Source organism: Bidens hawaiensis, unplaced genomic scaffold, assembly GCF_021521415.1.
Source record: "Bidens hawaiensis isolate Kalapana, Puna unplaced genomic scaffold, B.hawaiensis_p1.1 tig00024628_1, whole genome shotgun sequence".
Lineage (NCBI taxonomy): Eukaryota > Viridiplantae > Streptophyta > Magnoliopsida > Asterales > Asteraceae > Bidens > Bidens hawaiensis.
Window position 1 is genome coordinate 231034 of NW_027493891.1, and position 20260 is coordinate 251293.

The 20260-nt window shown below is 34.2% G+C and overlaps 1 pseudogene across 1 annotated transcript; it reads left to right on the forward strand.

The window, feature by feature from the left end:
• The first annotated feature begins 3235 nt into the window (after window positions 1-3235).
• LOC143569650 (protein SABRE-like) lies at window positions 3236-15226 on the forward strand (annotated as a pseudogene). Its single transcript, XR_013141769.1, has 19 exons — window positions 3236-3375; window positions 5027-5138; window positions 5294-5569; window positions 5934-6151; window positions 6278-6488; window positions 6580-6750; window positions 6826-6903; window positions 6989-7234; window positions 7295-9289; window positions 10190-11936; window positions 12263-12369; window positions 12467-12823; window positions 13145-13263; window positions 13393-13642; window positions 13728-13952; window positions 14028-14167; window positions 14251-14323; window positions 14410-14511; window positions 14597-15226. The product of XR_013141769.1 is annotated as a protein SABRE-like (transcript).
• Window positions 15227-20260: the final 5034 nt, after the last annotated feature.

Genomic DNA, 20260 nt, shown 5'->3' on the forward strand with positions numbered 1-20260 from the left:
AATTTTTGTTCATCAAACCAAATACATGAATGATGTCTTGAGCCGATTCAAGATAACTGCCATAAAAATCCCTTTGATGCCTCTTACCGTGGGTCATAATTTGTCACCGGACAAATTGGAGGATACCCTTGATCTAACCCTTTACCGAGAAATGATTGGTTCATTAAACTATTCACCTGCTTCTCGTCCTGGTATAATGTTTGTTGTTTGTTTGTGTGCCAGGTACCAATCAAGTCCCCGAGTGACTCATCTGGCTGCAGTTAAACGTATAGTTCACTATCTGAGGGGTAATCCTGACACCGGGTTATGGTATCCCAATGATGATAGCTTTGAATTCACTGCATTTTTCGATTCTGATTGTGGAGGATGCAAGATTAATTTCAAATCTACTACAACGGGTTGTCAATTTCTTGGAAGCCGGCTTGTTTCCTATTAGTGTAAGAAGTAGACAACGGTCTCCACTTCAACCACAGAAGCGGAGTATGTGGCAGCCTCGAGTTGCTGTTCACAGGTTCTTGGGATCCATCTACACTTGCGGGATTATGGTTTGAAGTTTCTTACTACTCACATCTTTATTGATAACTCTGCTGCAATAAGTATCACCAAGAATCTCGTGCACCACTTAAAGACAAAGCATATCGAAATTCCATATCATTTTATACGTGATTTCTTTGAAAAGAAACTGATTAATATTGAAAAGGTACACAGGATTTTCAAAAAGCCAATCCGTTTATCAAAGCATTTGACAAAACGCATTTTAACTTTTTGCTTGGTTTAAACGGATTAAAAACTCTTAATGATATCCTTAAGCAAGGATAATTATTTTTTATTTTTATTTTCTTTATTTTCTTTTACTTATTTTTATGTTTTGGGTTTTGGGGGTGAAAATGAAAAATACAAAAATATTGTGATTTTTGTTTGTACAGAGAAAATCTAAAAAAATTAAAAAAAAAATTGAAATCCAAAAACATGGAAAATTTGAAAATTTAAAAAGATTGTGTTTTTGTTTGTATAGAAAAATATGAAAAGTAAAAAAAATTGTGATTTTTGTATGTATAGAGAAAAATAAAAAACATTCAAATATTTCAAAATTTTCAAAATGTTTTTTGTACTCTTTCGTTTAAAATTATGCCAGATACTCAGATTTGAAGAACATATACATGTATATGTTTGGTCCTGATATTTACTTGTAGATATTCGGGATAGCCATTTACCTGACAATGAAAGTACTTGGGGCGATTGTTGTGCGTTTTTATTTAATTCTCTCACTGAAAATTATGTCGGCTATTTAAGTTTATGGAACATGCTTACTTGTTTTGGCCCCGTTATCTACTTGTAGATTTATGGGATAGCCATTAATCTATAGACTGAAAGTGACTAGGGCGATTGAATTTTTATGCTCCTTAAAATTGAGTTTTGAAACAAAAAGATAATATGATAGTACATTGATCATCTAGTCCCATATCCAGAAAGAAATAAGTTTAAAAGGCTGAGTGCTTAATTGCATTGGTGCATTGATAGGTCTTAAACAAGTTGTAAGGGTAAAGTATGTGATATAAATATATAGAAATGCCAAATTGAAATAGGTGTTAGTCTCTACCAAAAATCTCGGTAATGATGGCAGAAATGTACTAGCCTATCATACTCAAGCCTTATGTTTGACTGATCACCAAAAGCAAAAAGTCTGAATAAAAAGCATCGGTTTCTGGGCACTGTGAGTCTTTATGGGGCTTAATCATCTGGGTATTCATAAGCATGAATATTTCAAAAGCTTTTAGAGCAAAGCCAAAGTCATTAAACTTGATCATTGTTATACATCGTACAAATTGAATTACTGACTTGATCAAAATCCGCTGTTAGTCATACATTATTCCTCCCTTGCGATACCAATAAGAAACGGACCCCAGGGGACACAATGTATGTAAGCCTACAGATGAACTCGTGCATACTCATTTACAGTAAAGGAAGCTTGGTGAATCACTCAAATATCTCTATAAAAATTCTAATTTTGATCGGCAACATAATGGTTTAAGTCAAGTTGGGGTGATAAGGTAAAAATCAAATTAAGCTTGAACCGAGATTAGAGGCTGATAGTTTCTGATATTATGTGCTTTAATTGAAAATTAAATCATATCACAAAAATACTTGAAGGTTTGTTATAAGATTTAAGTAGACAACAATATCAATGACCGACTTAACACCAGTCATAATAACACTGAAATATAAAACTGCGATGGAAGGGCAATTTGGTCAATATGATTCTCTTCTTAAACTCACAAAAATATGACTGCGTTCGTAAAATAGTTTTTATAATTGTTTTTGTTTTATTATTCTTTATAATTAAAAATATTCAAAAATCTAAATATATTTTGATTTCTATTTTGATTCTCTGTTATATTTTCGTATTTCAGGTTTAAGGGTAAATATTTGGAAAGAAAAAAAATACCAAAAAGATTTTATTTAATTATTTAATTGGATTATTTAATTAATTTAATTATTTGATTTTAAATCAAGTGTTTTGAGCGTAAAAAACGTTAAGGTATTGCATCTTACTCCGACGGGTAAGATTCGTAAGGTAAGTTCATCGGGACATGTGTTTCAATGCATTATTTATTTCTTTTATTTAAAATGAAAATGATTTTAATTTTAAGTTAATGACTATTAGTTATGAGATTTCATAACGAATTAGGTTCATTTGTTATCAATCTGGATAACGAATGAGGGTCATTATTATAATTACTTGGATAACGAATTAGTCCAAGTCGTCATCATTAATTCGTTTCCGCTACATTGATAATGAATGACCCCATTCGTCATCTGTTTTAATAACGAATGAACCACTAATTTACACTAATTCGTTATGAACTTTAACGTATCACTCATTTGTTAACGGAGTTTATGAATGAGGTGACGAATTAGCCCATTCATTAATTTTAAATTAACGAATTTGCTTATCGTTGTCTGGGGATGTGTGCGAGTTTTGTCATATATAATGAACAGGGAAGTAACGAAACGTCTCATTCGTACTCATCGATATTCGTCTTTCTCTAACAACCCTCTGGCCAATTTCCCCAGAATTTTCGAACATCTTAAAACCTTGTTTTAACCTCATTCGTTATAACGAATGAGCCAAGAAAAATAACGAGTGACACTTTTAATTATTTTCAAAATTTGATAAATAATTTAATTTTTAATGTTCGTTTTTACTAATCTTTGGGTTTATATAATTTCATATATGGCAGATGAGAATGTCCAAGATGCTCCAGTAGCTGATCAGCAACAGGTTCAGCAACAACAACAACCTGAGATCCCGATGTTGCCTTTTGACAAAAAGCATTGTGTCTTTGTTCAAGAGAATTTTGCTGACGAGGACATGTTTTGAGATATTATCGCATTTATCCGACGATCTCGGATAAGTTATGCTATTGCTGCTGACACAACGGTTTACCATAAACAAAAACATTAGAATTCCGTGGACCGGGTGGCTTCAAACCCCTCTTCTTTTCATGTGATTTTTTTTTACGATGTTTGGTTAGCTTTTTCTAACCATCGTCTTTTTATATAAAATTGGTTGTTAATAAAAAAATTATAATCGTCTGACACATTAACCACAACCATAGCTGATGATCGGTTAACCAGATTCACTTAATCATAACCATCTATTAATGGTTTGGTTTCAAAAGATGGTTAACGAAGATGCATTAACCATAACTATAACAAAATGGTCAGTTAATTAGTTATAACTTGGTTATGGTTAATTTTTTGATTAGCAAACAGATAGAAGTCACAAGGATGTTTGGCTGAGCTTATTTAACTCCAAAAGTGTTTTCATTATCAAAAGTGCTTATTAAGTTACGGATTTTTAAAAGGAGTTTTTAAAATAGTGTTTGAATAAACTTTTGTGGTTGGGAAATCTAAAAATTTAATAAGTTAATTTTTAAAATTGTTAGGCTTTGTTTTACAGGTAAAATGACAAATAATAATAATAATAATAATAATAATAATAAAACATATTAGTGAGTAGTGAATGCAAACAAAGAAGAGTTGATATATTTGCAATTTGATATTTTAAAAGCTAAAATAGAAACAAAAGTCAGGATTTATGGTTTTCTAAATTACAGTTTTCTAACTCATAACGGAAAGCGAAAAAAAAAGCATTTTTATAATACGTTGAACGTTTATTAGGTTTATTGGCCTTTTAAAAACCATTAGCAAAGAAGCATTTTTCTAAAAAGTTAGCCAAAGGATGTCATATGTAATATATGCCAAAATGGAAAAATATATATTAAATTGAATGCATAATAATGAGGAGCGTATATTAGAAAGTCATTACTAGTGTACCTAAAAAGAAAGAAACACATAAAGTAATTTGTTTAAACACATAGAATGGAATGGAAACTGATTGGTGACTATATTTAGCCGCCCAACTGAGCATTTTACGGATCAACGCATTCCCTCCTTCATCAATCAATCATTCAATCGTATGTCCGTTTTTTACCTCTTCCATTCCATCATCCTGATGTCTTAGGCCATCGTGGAAATTAATGTAATCCGTGCAAAAATAGGAGAAACGATTATTATTATTATTATTATGTCTCCGGCCAAATTCCTGTTCACGTTCCTCTTCATATCACTCGGTTTATGGCTCTTCTTATTGTGAGTAGTAACAATTTCCATTCAATGCATGCATGTATCCATGCCATTTATATATGCCCTCGATCAACTTGATTAGTCATACTCATATATATATATATATATATATATATATATATATATATATATATATATATATATATATATATATATATAATTCAGTAAAATTTAATTTGATTTTGAGGACTTGGTTTTTATCTAATCTAAGTACGTGATGATGATTGGTCCATGGATACTTTCAACTTCAGTATCAACAACTCAACAATAATAACTTAATCGGACATTTGGTTATCATACTAATAATTATAACATCAATCAAACAAACATATGTATTACTTTAATTAATATACTTTTTACAACCTGCCTATTTCAGATTTGCTTCCAGGATAGTGGCTTTGTTTTTGAGCCGGGTCCTCAAAGCATCTGTGGGTTTTAGACTTTGCGGGTTCAGACGCTTGAAAGATGTTAGGATCAAGTTTCAAAGGGTGGGCACTCCTCTTTTTCTATCATCCCTTTCTAAAACTAATACATCTACTGAACATAATAATAATAATAATAATAATAATAATAATAAGTGAGTCCCTCCTGTTAAAATTTCTATTTTTTAAATTACTTCAATTCATCTTATTGGAAATTACAGGGGGCTGTTGAATCTGTTTCGGTTGGTGAAATCAAACTTTGCCTGCAGCAATCCTTGGTTAATCTAGGAGGTGATTTTATTTCAAGGGACCCAAAACTGCAGCTGCTGATTGCCGACGTAGAAGTTGTTACAAGAATTTCCGACAAAAGTTCTAAAAAGCCGACATCAAGGAAACCCAAAAAGAGCTCTGGCAGTAAGCCAGGGAAAGGAAAGGTGATGGCTGTGGCTAACATTGCAAGATTTTTGTCTCTTTCTGTTAGAGAGTTAGCCGTGAAGGTAACTTTCTTGTTCATTAAGCCTGTTTTCATTTATGGTTCATCAAATTGCGTTGCATGCACCTTGAATGTTTGGTCATATAACTCAACAGACTTTATGTTTGCATGATCAAAGTCCTGATACTACTGTTATCGTGTTTTAAAATTACGTAGTCATACACGAAATGTTATAAAACCTCTTAAATCACTTTACACAGAAAAAAATATTAATGTTGTAGTAAAATTTAGTTTATCATGTGTGACACATATCAAATCATCCATTTTGGCCCGTTACCCAACTCACCTATTCTGCCACATGTGGACTCATTTAGAAGTATAAATGGCTTTGATTTCCTGTTATGTTAAGTGGTTTGAATTTGAGACAGACACCGAAAGCTACTCTAGAAATTAAAGAATTGGGGGTTGATATGTCTAAAGACCAGGGTTCCAAGCCTTCTATGTATTTGAAGTTGCATATTTTGCCTATAGCTGTCAACCTAGGAGAACCACATGAAGTTACAGGAGATGCATCCACAATAGACAAGTCCTCTGCTAACTTTATTTGTGAAGAGTTTGGTCTCTTGTTCGAGTTTGGTTCTCATAGGTTTGTTTTCTCTTTTCTTCAAGTACTTGAATTTTATATAATATTCACTTGGCGACATCTATCTGTAAGAAAGGTGTTATTGTATTTAGCTAGCTGATTCTTAAATGGTTTACCTTCTTTTTGCAGGGAAACGGGTGTGAATGTTAAAAACGTAGATATATCTTTGGGAGAGATTAGTGTAGACTTAAACAAAGATCTGATTTCCAAAAACAAGAAATCACGTGGCACTCATGTTGATGAACCTATCAGTCAATCTGACACTTTTGCCAAAAAGGAGCAAAAGAAACACGCTACGCTTGCAGCCATCACAAAGAACACTCCTTTGTTCCCTGAAAAGGTTAGTAAGTGCTTTTGACCCAATATGTCAAACCTTAATAGGGTCATTAATCATCATAAGCATGATAGTTGATAAACTCTGTGTGTGCTAGTTTTCCCTCACTCTGCCAAAGTTAGATGTAAAGTTTGTACATAAAGAGCATCGTGTTGTAATGGAGAACAGCATCACTGCCTTCCAATTCAAGAGCATTAAGAGTCGATTTGTTGAGGATGTTGTAGAAAGCACGCGTCTTGATCTTGAATTAGATTTCAGTGAGATTCATGTAAGTACAAGCATCAGCTTCTCATCCTTTCTAGTACAATTAATTAATATTCATTGTGATATCTTTTTTTTTTAGATTCTTAAAGAAGATGGCAGTTGTATTCTTAATTTACAGAAGCTTGCAGTTCTTTCATTTGTTTATATTCCATTACAGGTCAGTTTTTTTCAAATTTAAACTAATTTGAAGATGTGCATCACTTGGCCGGCCACTTTATAAACTAACTAATTTTCTTTTGCAGCCTACCTCTCCTATAAGATCTGAAATCGATATTAAGCTTGGAGGCACACAGTTGAACATAATTATGGCAAGATTAAAGCCATTGATGCAGTTGCAGCCCCCGAAGAAGAAAAAGACTGCAGCACCAAAGGAACAAACTGGGCATCCAGTAGGTGATGAATTTAAGATCATTGTGTGGACATTCACTTATTCAGCTCCAGAAACAGCCATTGCACTCGTTAATATGGATGGATTGCTGCTTTATCAAGTAATTGGTTCCTTTCAAACTGTACCATTTATTATTACTTTTCTTTTGATGGTCGAATAACTAGTTTCCATATGGTTACAGGGTTGTTTGCAGTCTTCACATGCCTTTGCCAACAACACATCCAATGCAGTTCACTTTGAACTCGGTGATTTAACTTGGCAAATGGCCGATGACTTCCAAGAATCTCTGAAATCAACCTTTTTTGCTGTGGAAACAAATACGGATGCAGTGTTACATATATCAAAGATTATTCTCGAATTTGGCAAAAAAGAAGTGGATTCAGCTCAACAGTTAGTGCTATCCGTTGATGTCATCGGTATTGGCATGTGCTTAACATTCGCACGCGTCAAATCCTTATTATCTACAGCTTTATGGTTCAAGACGTTCTTAAAAAAACCATCTTCTTCTTCTTCTGTTCAAAGTGAGCCAGCCCCTGCGGCTAAATCATCGGGGAAAGGGGTCCGACTGGTAAAGTTTAATCTCCAACGGTGTGCTGTAAATATGTGTGGCGACGTAAGCTTGGATAATGAAATCGTTGAAGACCCAAAACGTGTGAATTACGGATCGCAAGGTGGCCGTGTTCTTATTACTAATCTGCCTGATGGCACTCTACGGACTGCAAAAGTAGCATCCGTTAAGTACAAAACGGTAAAATGTTCCATCGGATTAGAGATTGTTCAGTTGAGTTTGTCTTTGAACAAAGAGAAACAGCTGACTCAGGTGGAGCTTGATACTGTCACGTCCGCATACCGTGAGATTACAGAAGACACGTGTACCCCGAACGTGGCGTTGTTTGAAATGCAGAAAGCAAAGTTTGTAAAGCGAGCTGGAGGGACATCCATTTGTTCGCTTTTCAGTGCGACTAGTATAACCGCCAGGTGGGAGCCGGATGTTCAATTAGCGTTGGTTGAACTGGGGCTACGGTTGAAGCTCATCATGCACAATCATAAGCTTCAGGATCGTGAGATCACGAAAGAAGCTCCGGTTAAAAGAAGTCAGAAGAAGAGAGATTCTCTTTTCGCCATTGACGTGGAGATGCTTACTGTAACTGCTGAAGCCGGAGATGGTGTCGAGACCATGATTCAGGTTCAGTCGATTTTCTCTGAAAATGCACAAATAGGTGTACTGCTAGAGGGATTGATGTTTAGTTTCAACTCAGTGCGAGTTTTCACAAGTGGTCGAATGCAACTTTCGAGAATCCCGAGTGGCTCTGAGCCAGCTGTCAAATGGGATTACGTGGTTCAAGGCCTCGATATGCATATTTGCTTGCCCTTTAGGTTGCAGTTGCGTGCGATTGATGATTCTGTTGAGGAAATGATCCGAGCGTTAAAGCTTGTTGCTGCAGCCAAAAAGAAAATAATATTTCCTAATTTCAAGAAAGAAAGTGAGACTAACAGTGCAAAAAAACCGAGCTCTTCAAAACTTGGTCGTGTGAAATTGTATGTGCGGAAGTTAACCGCTGAAATTGAGGAGGAACCATTACAAGGGTGGCTTGATGAACACTATCGTTTAAGGAAGAAAGATGCTCATGAAATGGCGGTTCGGTTAGACTTTCTAGATAATTTATCCAAATCTCCTGCTGTTGCAGATACCGTGGCCCCTAAACATGAAGAAAGAAATGATGGTAAAGATAGAGCATGCGTGCATGATGCATCATCAATCGAAAAACAAAAGGAGGAACTTTATAAGAAGTCATTCCGGTCTTATTACGAAGCGTGTCAAAATCTTGTGATTTCAGAAGGCTCAGGTGCGTGTCGTGAAGGATTTGAGTCGGGGTTTAAGTTGAGTGCATCAAGATCGTCTCTTTTCTCCGTTACTGTTACAGCCCTTGATTTAACGTTAACAGCAATCGAAGGGGGTGAGGCGGGGATGATAGAAGTTGTACAGAAACTTGATCCAGTTGCTCGTGAAAGCAACATTCCATTTGCTCGTGTTTATGGATGCAACCTTAATTTGCAGGCGGGGTCGCTTGTTGTTCAGTTAAGAGACTATTCATATCCCCTTCTTGCAGCAACTTCTGGTAAATGTGAAGGTCGCCTCGTGCTAGCTCAACAGGTCGCGTTTCCTTTTCTTTTGTTAAATTATTCAGTTTTTCATGTGGGCTGCAACTAAACACAATAAGTTTTTGTCTATATCACTGTTGACAAACACTGTAAGGGGAAGGTAACCGCCGTGATATATATCTTGTTTATGCATCTAATGCTGTATAAACAAAATGATATTTAAAATGCTAACTGCTGACCAACTCTCCACATTGGTGATAGTGTAGTGAAAACAGAATTATAATTGTATTTCTCGTATAGGTAATACGGGCCTTTTGTGGCACTTTATACAAGGTATTTACCATGATATTATGGGAAATTTACCAAAATAGTCAAGTTGACCTAGAATAATTCCATGATAGCAACTGAAACATAAGGCGTAGCCGGCGGCTAGACGCTTCTTTTAGTGTTTAGCTGACTGCCAGGGGTACGGTATAGTTGGCGGCTAGGGTAATGTTTAGCCGCCGTTGAGGGGCTTTTTTCAGTTTTTAGCCTGCGGCTAGGTGCTTTGTTTTGTATTTAGCCAGAAGGCTTAGTCAGCAATTTTTAGGGCTCAGCCTAGGGCTTGGGGCCTTTTTTTTGGTTATTTTGTTAAAAAGGTTGGTCAAATTTACTAGTTTGGTCACCATCCCTAAGAATAACAAAACCTACAAAGACACAGCGCCTAAATTTTGGAAGAAAGAGCGTCTAAAATATAAACTTGTTGGGCACAACATAGTACAAGATTTTTTAGTGTTAATGATGCCTAGCAGTGTGCCTATATTGTTTAATGTATAATGTTGATAATATGTATATAGTTTTTGTACCAGAAATATATGTGTTTTAGTTATAGAGACAGATTGTTTTCATAATATGTCAGAGACAAAACTAGAATATGTATGCAGTAAATAATTAAGTTTTTGAATGATTGCAGGCAACACCTTTTCAGCCTCAAACTCTGAGTGAAGTTTATATCGGTAAATGGAGGAAAGTGGAAATGTATCGATCTGTTAGCGGCACAACCCCCCCAATGAAAACGTTTCTGGATTTACCTTTTCATTTTGAGAAAGGTGAAGTATCCTTTGGTGTGGGCTTTGAACCAACTTTAGCTGATTTGAGCTATTCCTTCACGGTAGCCTTACGCAGGGCCAACTTAAGTGTTAGAAACCCGAATCCTTTTATTATCCCTCCAAAGAAAGAAAAAAGCCTGCCATGGTGGGACGAAATGAGAAACTATATCCATGGAAACACAACCTTAACTTTCTCTGAAACATTATTTAATATTCTTGCTACCACTGACCCGTATGAAAATTCAGATAAATTCCAAATGTGTTCTAGATACATGGAAATCCAACAATCCGATGGGCGTATTCATGTTTCTGCAAAAGAGTTGAAGATATTGACAACCAGTTTAGAATATTTGCTAAGGAATTCAACCACCAAACCGCCAGCAGGTGAAATGTGTGCTTTCTTAGTTGCACCAACTCTTATTCTTGAAGTTGCAATGGACTGGGGTTGTGATTCTGGTACCCCACTTAATCATTTTCTGTTTGCGCTTCCTTCTGAAGGCGTTGCGCGTGAATATATATATGATCCTTTTAGAACTACTTCACTCTCCATGAGGGTAAATTTGGCACTTAGACCTTCTACTGACTCACCAACTGATCATTCACCTACAATTAATGTAGCTCCTCATGATGTTGCTTGGCTTATAAAGTTCATGAACTTAAATTACCTCCCTCCAGTTAAATTACGGTTTTTCTCTCGTTACCCTCGTTTTGGTATACCAAGAGTTCCGAGATCTGGCAACCTGTCATTAGACAAAGTGATGACAGAGTTTATGGTTCGTGTCGATTCAACTCCAACCGTTATAAGGCATATGTCGTTGGATGAAAGTGATCCAGCTAAAGGGTTGACTTTTAAAATGTCAAAGATAAAATCTGAAATGTATTTGGGTCGTGGAAAGCAAAAGTTCACATTTGATAGCCCGCGCGATCTTCTTGTTGTTGTTTACCAAGGGATTGATCTTCATATGCCCAAGGTGTTTCTGAATAAAGATGATTCCACATGTGTTATTAAAGTTCAAACATCTAAAAAAGCAGCCTCGCAAGATGGAGTTGTTAATGATAATTCTAGTAATGCGGTTGGAACCACTGATCGGTATCGTGATGATGGGTTTATATTGTCGTCTGAGTACTTTATTATCAGAAAACAATCCCCGAAAGCAGATTGTTCTAGATTGTTAGCATGGCAGGAAGCTTGCAACAAAAGTATTGAAATGAAATACGCGACACCAGTATCCGATAATGATGAACGAGAAGGAGACCCAAGTGACGATGATGGATATAATGTGGTGGTGGCTGATAATTGCCAGAGGGTTTTTGTATATGGATTGAAGCTACTTTTGACTATTGAAAACAGAAATGGTATGATGTCATGGGGTGGTGAGTTAAGTAAAGTTGTTGCACCAACAAAACCGTCTCCGTCTCGTCAATATGCCCAGAGGAAACTACTTGAGGAGACCCACGATCAAAGCAGTTGTCAACCTGCTCAAGAAGATGTTTCAAAGGCACCTTCTTCTGCTCAAACAGGAAGTCCTTTACATCAAAAGGAAGCACCAACGTCAGATCAGTCTCCATCAAATCCAAATAAAGTGGAACATCAGACATTTGATGATATTGGTACGTGCAACGCCGCGTTAAAGAATTTGTTTAACAAGTATCTATTGACACATGGGCTGCTTTGAGTAACATGTTAAAACAGGTTTACTGCAAGTGTTTTTTCATCATAACATTATTGCTATAAAATATGGATGTTTAGTGACTTTTAATTCGTTTGACTTGTTCTCTTTTTAGCTAAATATTTTTTCTTGATTCTTTTGGAGATAAAACACAACCCATATCAACTTGTTCATACATAAACTAAACGAAACGACCACCTCGAAATGTAATCATAATTAGGGTTTTGTTTATAGAACATCACTCAGTATGTAGTGTTTTTGTTACAGCAAAACATGTTAGTGTCGATGGCTCTGAGGAGGACGAGGAGGGCACATGTAATTTCATGGTAAATGTTATCGGGCCACAATTCAATTTCCACTCTGAAGAGGCCAATGTAAGTTGTTGAGGTGTTAGAACTGCACTTTTAAAACAATTTTTCTATTGCTTGTAATCATTTGGTTTATAAAGGATGGATATATTACGGTGAACAGGGTAGATTTTTGCTTGCTGCTGCTAGTGGACGAGTTTTATCTCGTTCGTTTCATAAAGTTGTAAATGTTGGCATAGAGGTGCTTGAGCAAGCAGTGAGTGATGGAGGGGGCGTTAATGCTGAAAAGCAACCTGAGCTGATATGGAACCGGTCAGAGGTGTCAGTGATGTTGGAACATGTGCAGGCTCACGTGGCGCCCACTGATGTTGACCCTGGGGCTGGGGTACAGTGGCTAACAAAGATACGTAAAAGCTCACCTAAAGTAAAGCGTACCGGGACCTTACTTGAACAAGTGTTTATGCCATGTTCTATGTACTTCCGCTACACCCAGAACAAACCTGGAACTCAGGATTTAAAGGTATATAATACATCTGCACTACAGGGTTGAGACGAGTTAAAATGGGCGGGTCAAACACTTATTACCTTATTCTTTTAAAAATTGTAAATGTGCAACACACGATTACAATATCATTTTTTTAATGACGTGATATTGTTCATTTTTGGACAACTTTTGACCCGTTTCCTTTTGAGTAAGTCATTATAGGTTAACCCGCTTGGCCATCAAAGATAACCTGGTTTTGAACTTGAGTGAAGAACAATGTGATATTTAAGGAATTTGCATTTAATTTTAGACAATAAAATCAATGCTAAAGCTTAAGTTAAAACCTTTGTTTTGCAGGTAAAACCTTTGAAGGAACTTGCATTTAATTCTGATAATATAATTGCGACTATGACATCTCGCCAGTTTCAAGTTATTAATGATTCTTTGAGCAATACGCTCATGGCCCGGCCTCCACAGTAAGTTTCTTTTTCATCAAGAAACCATGTCAATGAAGTTAACGTTTGTAATATAAACTTGCTAGTGTTTGATAATCATGGTCAGAATTAGAGATTCCTAGCTTTGATTTGAATAAGTTTGTAATATAGGCATGAGAAAAGCAATGTTACAAAAGCAGCAGAAGATGATGAAGAGATAGAGGATGAAGGTAATGAGGTGATTCCTGATGGTGTTGAAGAGGTAGACATAGAGCGCGTCAACCTTGAACAAAAGGAACGAGCCGAAAACTTGCTTTATGATGACATCAGAAATCTTGCTATTCCTACTGATACTACTATAGATGTGTCTAAGGAAAAAGAAGGTGATATGTGGATGGTAACTGGCAGCAGATCCATACTGGTAACATTCTTTTTCTTAAAATAAAACATATGTTGTATCATTATATTATTTTGTAATTTTTTGAATTTTGGGTATAAACTTGCAGGTACAAAAACTTAGGAACGAAGTGGTAAATGCACAGAAAGCAAGAAAGGCCGCGGCTGCTTCTTTGAAGGTGGTTTCGAGGAAAGCTGCACAAGAAAGGCTAATGGAGAAAGAGAAGAATAAGGGTCCACCATGTGCTATGGGCCTATCCTTCAAATTGAAAAAAGTTGCATGGAGCATGCTTTTGGATGGGAAACCTATCTCAGAGATTGAGATAAATGACATGGTAACTTTCCTCGAAACAAACATATGATTTTTGTAATTTTTATTTACCCAGACTTCTAAACAAACATACATGCAGATATATGATTTTGACAGAGATTACAAAGATATTGGTGTTGCTAGATTCACAATAAAGTATTGTGTTATTAAAAACTGTTTGCCTAATGCTAAATCTGATACTCTTCTAGCAGCATGGAATCCTCCTTCAGAATGGGGAAAGTATGTGAACAAACCTTTATTCTTATAATCTCGAGGTTTTATTTAACAATAGCAATTATTATATTTTTGTGGCGCTGCTGCAGGAAAGTGATGATTCGAGTAGATGCAAAACTAGGTGCTCCAAAGGATGGTGCCTCACCTATTGAACTCTTTCAGGTATTTAAAACACTTCATGGAATGGAACAAAGCAAGTAGAAGGTTTTTGTGTTTTAATCACTACACTGTTTATTATGTATAAACAGGCGGATGTTTACCCGTTGAAAATACATTTGACTGAGACCATGTACCGCATGATGTGGGGGTATTTCTTTCCTGAAGAGGAACAAGATAGCCACCGCCGCCAGGTCATAATAGTCGATCATAAATACTATTATTTCTACTTTTGACTTGAGAAAACAGTGAAACTGAATGTCACTTTTCGATAAATAGGAAGTTTGGAAGGTCTCAACAACTGCTGGTTTACGACGTGGAAAAAAAGGGAATGATGTTACGAAAGAGTTAGAGGGCTCCACCAAATCAAACACAGTTGATCCCTTGGTTAGTAATTTAAAAAAAATCAGTTTAAGTTATAACTTTAGCTAAAATTATTTATGATGTCTTATGCATTTAAATAAATTGCCATTATTAATGATTTTGCTGCAGGCATCAAAGAAAGGGAAACCAGCAAGCGAGTTGAAAAGAAGTTCTTCCTTTGATAAAACATGGGAAGAAAGTGTGGCCGAATCCGTAGCTAATGAGCTTCTAGAAGAAATGCGCTCTTTAGATCAGGAAGAATTAAGTAACAAACCAAAGTCCAAGGATTCAAAAACTGCAAAATCTTCTAAAAACTCAAAAGCTTCAAAAGCGGGTCAAGAAGACAAGAAGTCAGGAAAACCAAGTAATGACAAAAAAGACAAGCCTGAAGTGTTGAGAGAGTTTCATAACATCAAGATAAGTCAGGTGGATGTTAAAAGTCATTTTTCTCATAATAATAATAATAATAATAATAATAACAATAATAATAATAATAATAATAATAATAATAATAATAATAATATTTTGCAAATGTCATCAGGTTGAATTACTAGTGACCTATGAAGGGCCTAGATTTGCTGTAAGTGATCTAAGACTTCTAATGGATTCATTCCATCGTGCTGAATTCACCGGAACTTGGAAAAAGCTTTTTGGCAGAGTACAAAAGCATGTTATCTGGAGTGTCCTCAAGTCAGTCACTGGAATGCAGGTAAATTTGAACCTGAGTGATTATTGTTGTTATTATTGTTATTGTTATACTTTGATTTCCTTTGATTAACAATTTGGTCGGTGCAGGGTAAGAAGTTCAAAGATAAGACAACACACAAAGAACCAAATCTGGCAAATGTACCTACCCTTGATCAGGATAGTGAGGGTGAGGATAATCTTGGATTGAGACGAACTGCTGATGGTGCAGGGGATGGATTTGTGACGTCGGTGAGAGGATTATTCTCTATACAACGGCGTAAGGCCAAGGCGTTTGTGTTAAGGACAATGAGAAATGAAGGAGAAGAGCCAATGCCTGGTGAATGGAGTGATAATGAAGATTATTCTCCTTTTGCTCGACAACTTACCATAACAAAGACTAAGCAACTTATTAGACGTCACACCCGAAAGTTTAACTCAAGAAAAGGTTAGCCTAGCTAGATTAAGATTATTACTATAATCAATGACTTGTCAAACTCTGACTAACCGTTTATTTATCAGGTTTTTCCGTATCTTCACCAAGAGACGATGACAGTGATTCTTCGGGTGGTGACCCTTTTGAGGAATATCTTGACTACAAGGCTGCCCAAGAGAAAGCTACTACTGCCCAGGAAAATGCTGACGTGGATGACCAAAACAAACCTGAAATTAGTGATTCATAGAGATTTTGTCTAGCAGGCGAGGTTGAGTATTTGTATGAACCATGTAGCTAGATAGGAGAAGGTTGTAGCTTCTATATATATTGTCTCATTGCAATTTTGATCCTCTTTTAGTGGGACTTGTATATGATGAAGGGAATTTTTTTTTTTTTATGGCAACTAGAATGAGGTCCAAATGCCTTTTTTTTTCTTTTTCTTTTTTTTGTTATGGTAAGCTGCATAAATGGAACTTAACCTATTTTTACAACTTCTCTCTCGGAGAAAATCTATATTTCTTAATATATGTATATACATTATAGTTTTGTTTCATCATACCCATATGGCTTGATCATGAGATTGTTTTATGGTGTTTATAGCCATGTCCCTAGCTAAGGAAGACGAGATTCGTGTCCACCATTGTTTTATGGTGTTTATAGCCATTCTGAACAAGAAAGTCTCACTCAATATTGCACCGTTGCTCAAGTCCCGTTACCAACATCATGGATTTTGTTGGGTCTATGTACAAAAGACAGAACGTATAATAACGTTATTAATGACATATGATACTCTAAATCCACACGCTAAGCATAACTATCAAAAAAAATTTGGCATATCGCTTTTGTATGTTATGTTTTAAATTGAAAATTTATAGCATAAGTTTCAACTGTCTAAATGGAGGATATGCTTCTCAAGGTTGCGGTTTGGATCAAGCTCTTGCTAATAATGTCTATTGTAAAAAGGAAATCATTCTCATGGTAGCGTGTGCAGCGCTTGGATGTTGTACAATCTCAAGAATGGATCAAAGCTCTTCGGTCGATCATTAACGGACATGTATTTGGAAGAAATCTTACACAAGTTGTCATATCATGATGACCACTAATTTGAATGTGATTTTGTATTTAAAGTAACTCAAATTTCTTTATGTCGTTGAAAAGCAAAATCATGTTTAGAACTTTAATCGACGAAAAAGTCGTTACAGTTGTTAGCATTGTTAAATTCATTAATTTGGAACCAATTTTCGCTGTTTTTTTTTTAATATTACAAGTTCTTATTTAGGGTGCTTAGTTACAAGCTCAATTGGCAAGGCTCAAGTTTGATATCGTTCAAGCTCAATCGAACTAAGGTAAAGCTTGAACTCGGTCTGACAATTCTATCGAGTTTTTATGCACAAGAACTCGGCTAAGAGAATTTTTGACTGGCTCAAACTTAACTTGGAAAGAAAATAAGATATCTTGTACAAATAAAATTAACATACTAAACATACAAATAACTAGAGTAATTACATTTATAAACTAGAGTTATGTTATAAAAAATAATATAGTGTAATAATAATTATTGTTGTTCAAAAGTTATCTCTACTATATATAATGAGTGAGTGAAGGACCTCTTAAATTTTAAGAGGTCCAATCAATTATGCAATATGTACAATTGTGAATGCTTATATTTTTCAAAATTTGAGGGTATTTATGTCTTTACTCAACTCTCACTAACCGTACATTTTCATTTTAATTCAATAGTTACAATAATTACCCTTCTATAGTTACAAAAATTATCCTTAAACTTTAGATAACATTTGTAATATCTAAGAATAGTTACACATCTTACCCTCATTTTTATTCAAAAACTTGACAAATTTATTTATGTTTTTGTTTCTGTCTATATCTTTAAATATATTATGTTTAAAAAAAACTAAACATACCATTACGACGTGCTAATTTTTGTCGACGTTTAGATATAAAAAAATCTTTCACACCAATATGTAGATTATAATGTACAAGTTAATGAAGCATTAATATACAAGTTAGATATGCAACTATAAACCTATAAATAAAGTTACATTCTTTAACTATAGTTACAATAACTACCCTTAAACTTTATATGACTTCATAATATTTAGGAATTGTTGTATATTTTAACCATCATCGTTAGTCAATAATTTGACAAATTTATATATTTATTTTTCCCTCAATATCTTTAAATTTATTATTATTATTATTATTATTATTATTATTATTATTATTATCAGGCTTGTTGGGACCTACCATGTCTTTTTCGTTTTTATTATTGGTGAAAGTAATTACTAAATAAATACTGTATATTGTTTGTTAAAGTTTACAAAATCATTCTTATGTTAATAATGTATTATAACGTATGGAATACCGTAATGCAATGCAGTGACAAAAACAAATTTCCAAACTTTCAATGACATTGATAAAAAAATATTATAGTTTCACTGATAACAAAGAGATAATTAAAACTATGGAATAATTTTATACAAGATACTATACTAAATCTGTTATTACTGATTGATATTAAATAACATAATTAAAATTATATGAAAATAATATAATAAATATTTTATATTGTTTTCTGTCTTTTCTTTTTTGCTGTTTGAATCATGTTGGTTGTTTCGAGCTCGAGCCGAGCTAGCTCGACATGTATTAGTCGAGCTTGGCTCGGCTCGACTCATTGACAACCCAACATACATGTATCAATCGAACCAATTCAACAATTAACGTAATAAACTTTTGTAAAATATTAAACGATTAAGAAAACTATCATAAGTATAGGAAAACTGTTAATCTATAAAATAAGACAAAAACGAATAGTGTGAGGAGTATTTGTGACCTCGAAAGAAACCCCTAAAAAATTTCAAGAAAAATATTAAAAAAATAATAACTCAAAATATAAATAAAAACTATAAAAAAACCTAATATAACATAATGCCGAGAAAAATACAACACAATGTTGATTAGCATAACACAATATTAAAAAAAAAGACTATCAATAAAAAATACACAATCAATGACGTAAATAAATTAAAAACACAGTGATATTTTTTTTAACATTTTTTTTTTTTGAGAATGAGAAAGACAGGAGGAACATTTTTGGTTTTTTTGTTTACTTTTTTCGCTTTTATTTAAATTTTGAGTGATGAGTTTGTTTATTATATTCTTTATTATTTTTCTTTCTTTCTCTAATTTTTATTATTTTTTTAGGGTATTTTATATGAGCACAAATCATTTGCATCTTTCTCAATGTTATCTCCTTTTTTGTAAAATAACTTGAACATGTATGGATAAATACTATACACTATATCACAAGAGGATTGATAAACTAACATAAACAAGTATCAAACTGCAAATTCTTGCCGCCGCAGCATCACGTGGGTTTCATACTAATAGTGTAATAACAATTACTCTAGTGTTAACATAATTATTATAGTTATTTGTACAGTTCTTATGATACAAAAAATTGGTATTTGATCCAAACTCATTAATTATTAACCAGATAAATACATGTAAAAATACTAACTACCATTTTAAACATAAAAACGAAATTTATAACATAAGTTATCAAGTCAAAACCTAGATAAGCCTTGGTCCTAAACAAGATCAACACTATCATTTTTGGGATTCGGTTTATAGCTCAAAACAAAAACTATATCAAAGAGAAAAAAAACTAAACATAACTGCTAAAATCATATAAAAAAATACCGGTATGAGCTATGACATCAGCATCAATGTTCGGTCGGAATCGGTTTGGTTCGTGATAACGAAATGATATCGACACCAATATAGCTTATGATACAAAAAAAACTATGTTTTGAACATAACTTCGTTTAAACAAAATGTATCCCTAAATATTGAGAAATAATAGTAATAATAATAATAATAACAATAGTAACAACAACATACCCACGTATTCATCTTTTTCTTTAAAAAAAAAACAAAAAAAAAACTTAACACAAATTGGTAAAAATCAAATGAAGTTATAATGCATAGATTGGTTAAAGGTGTAGGATAATGAGTGAAAATGAAACTTTTCTTTTTATAAAATAAGATAACACAGGTTAGTGAAAATTAAAATGAAGTGATAGCTACATTGGTTAAAGGCGTATATCATTTACACAATAATGGGCAAAAATGTAACTTATAAAAAAAATATAATAATACTCATGTCACTCATATAATAGTTGATTGTAAGCATTTTCATCATCTGCTAATATATGAAATTTTTGGATCAAATTTGACAGTGACCCACAAATCACATAATCATTTTTATATAAAAATAGAGAAACATCAATCAAGTAGACTAACGTAAAACAGGAAGGTGTACCAAAGTTAACTGCTGTGTTTTTAACTTCAGGGATTTTAAAAGCCGGAATTTGGGTTAAATGCAACTTCTTTTAAAACTCGTGAATCATGTGCAACACCCTCCCATCCGGCCCATACAA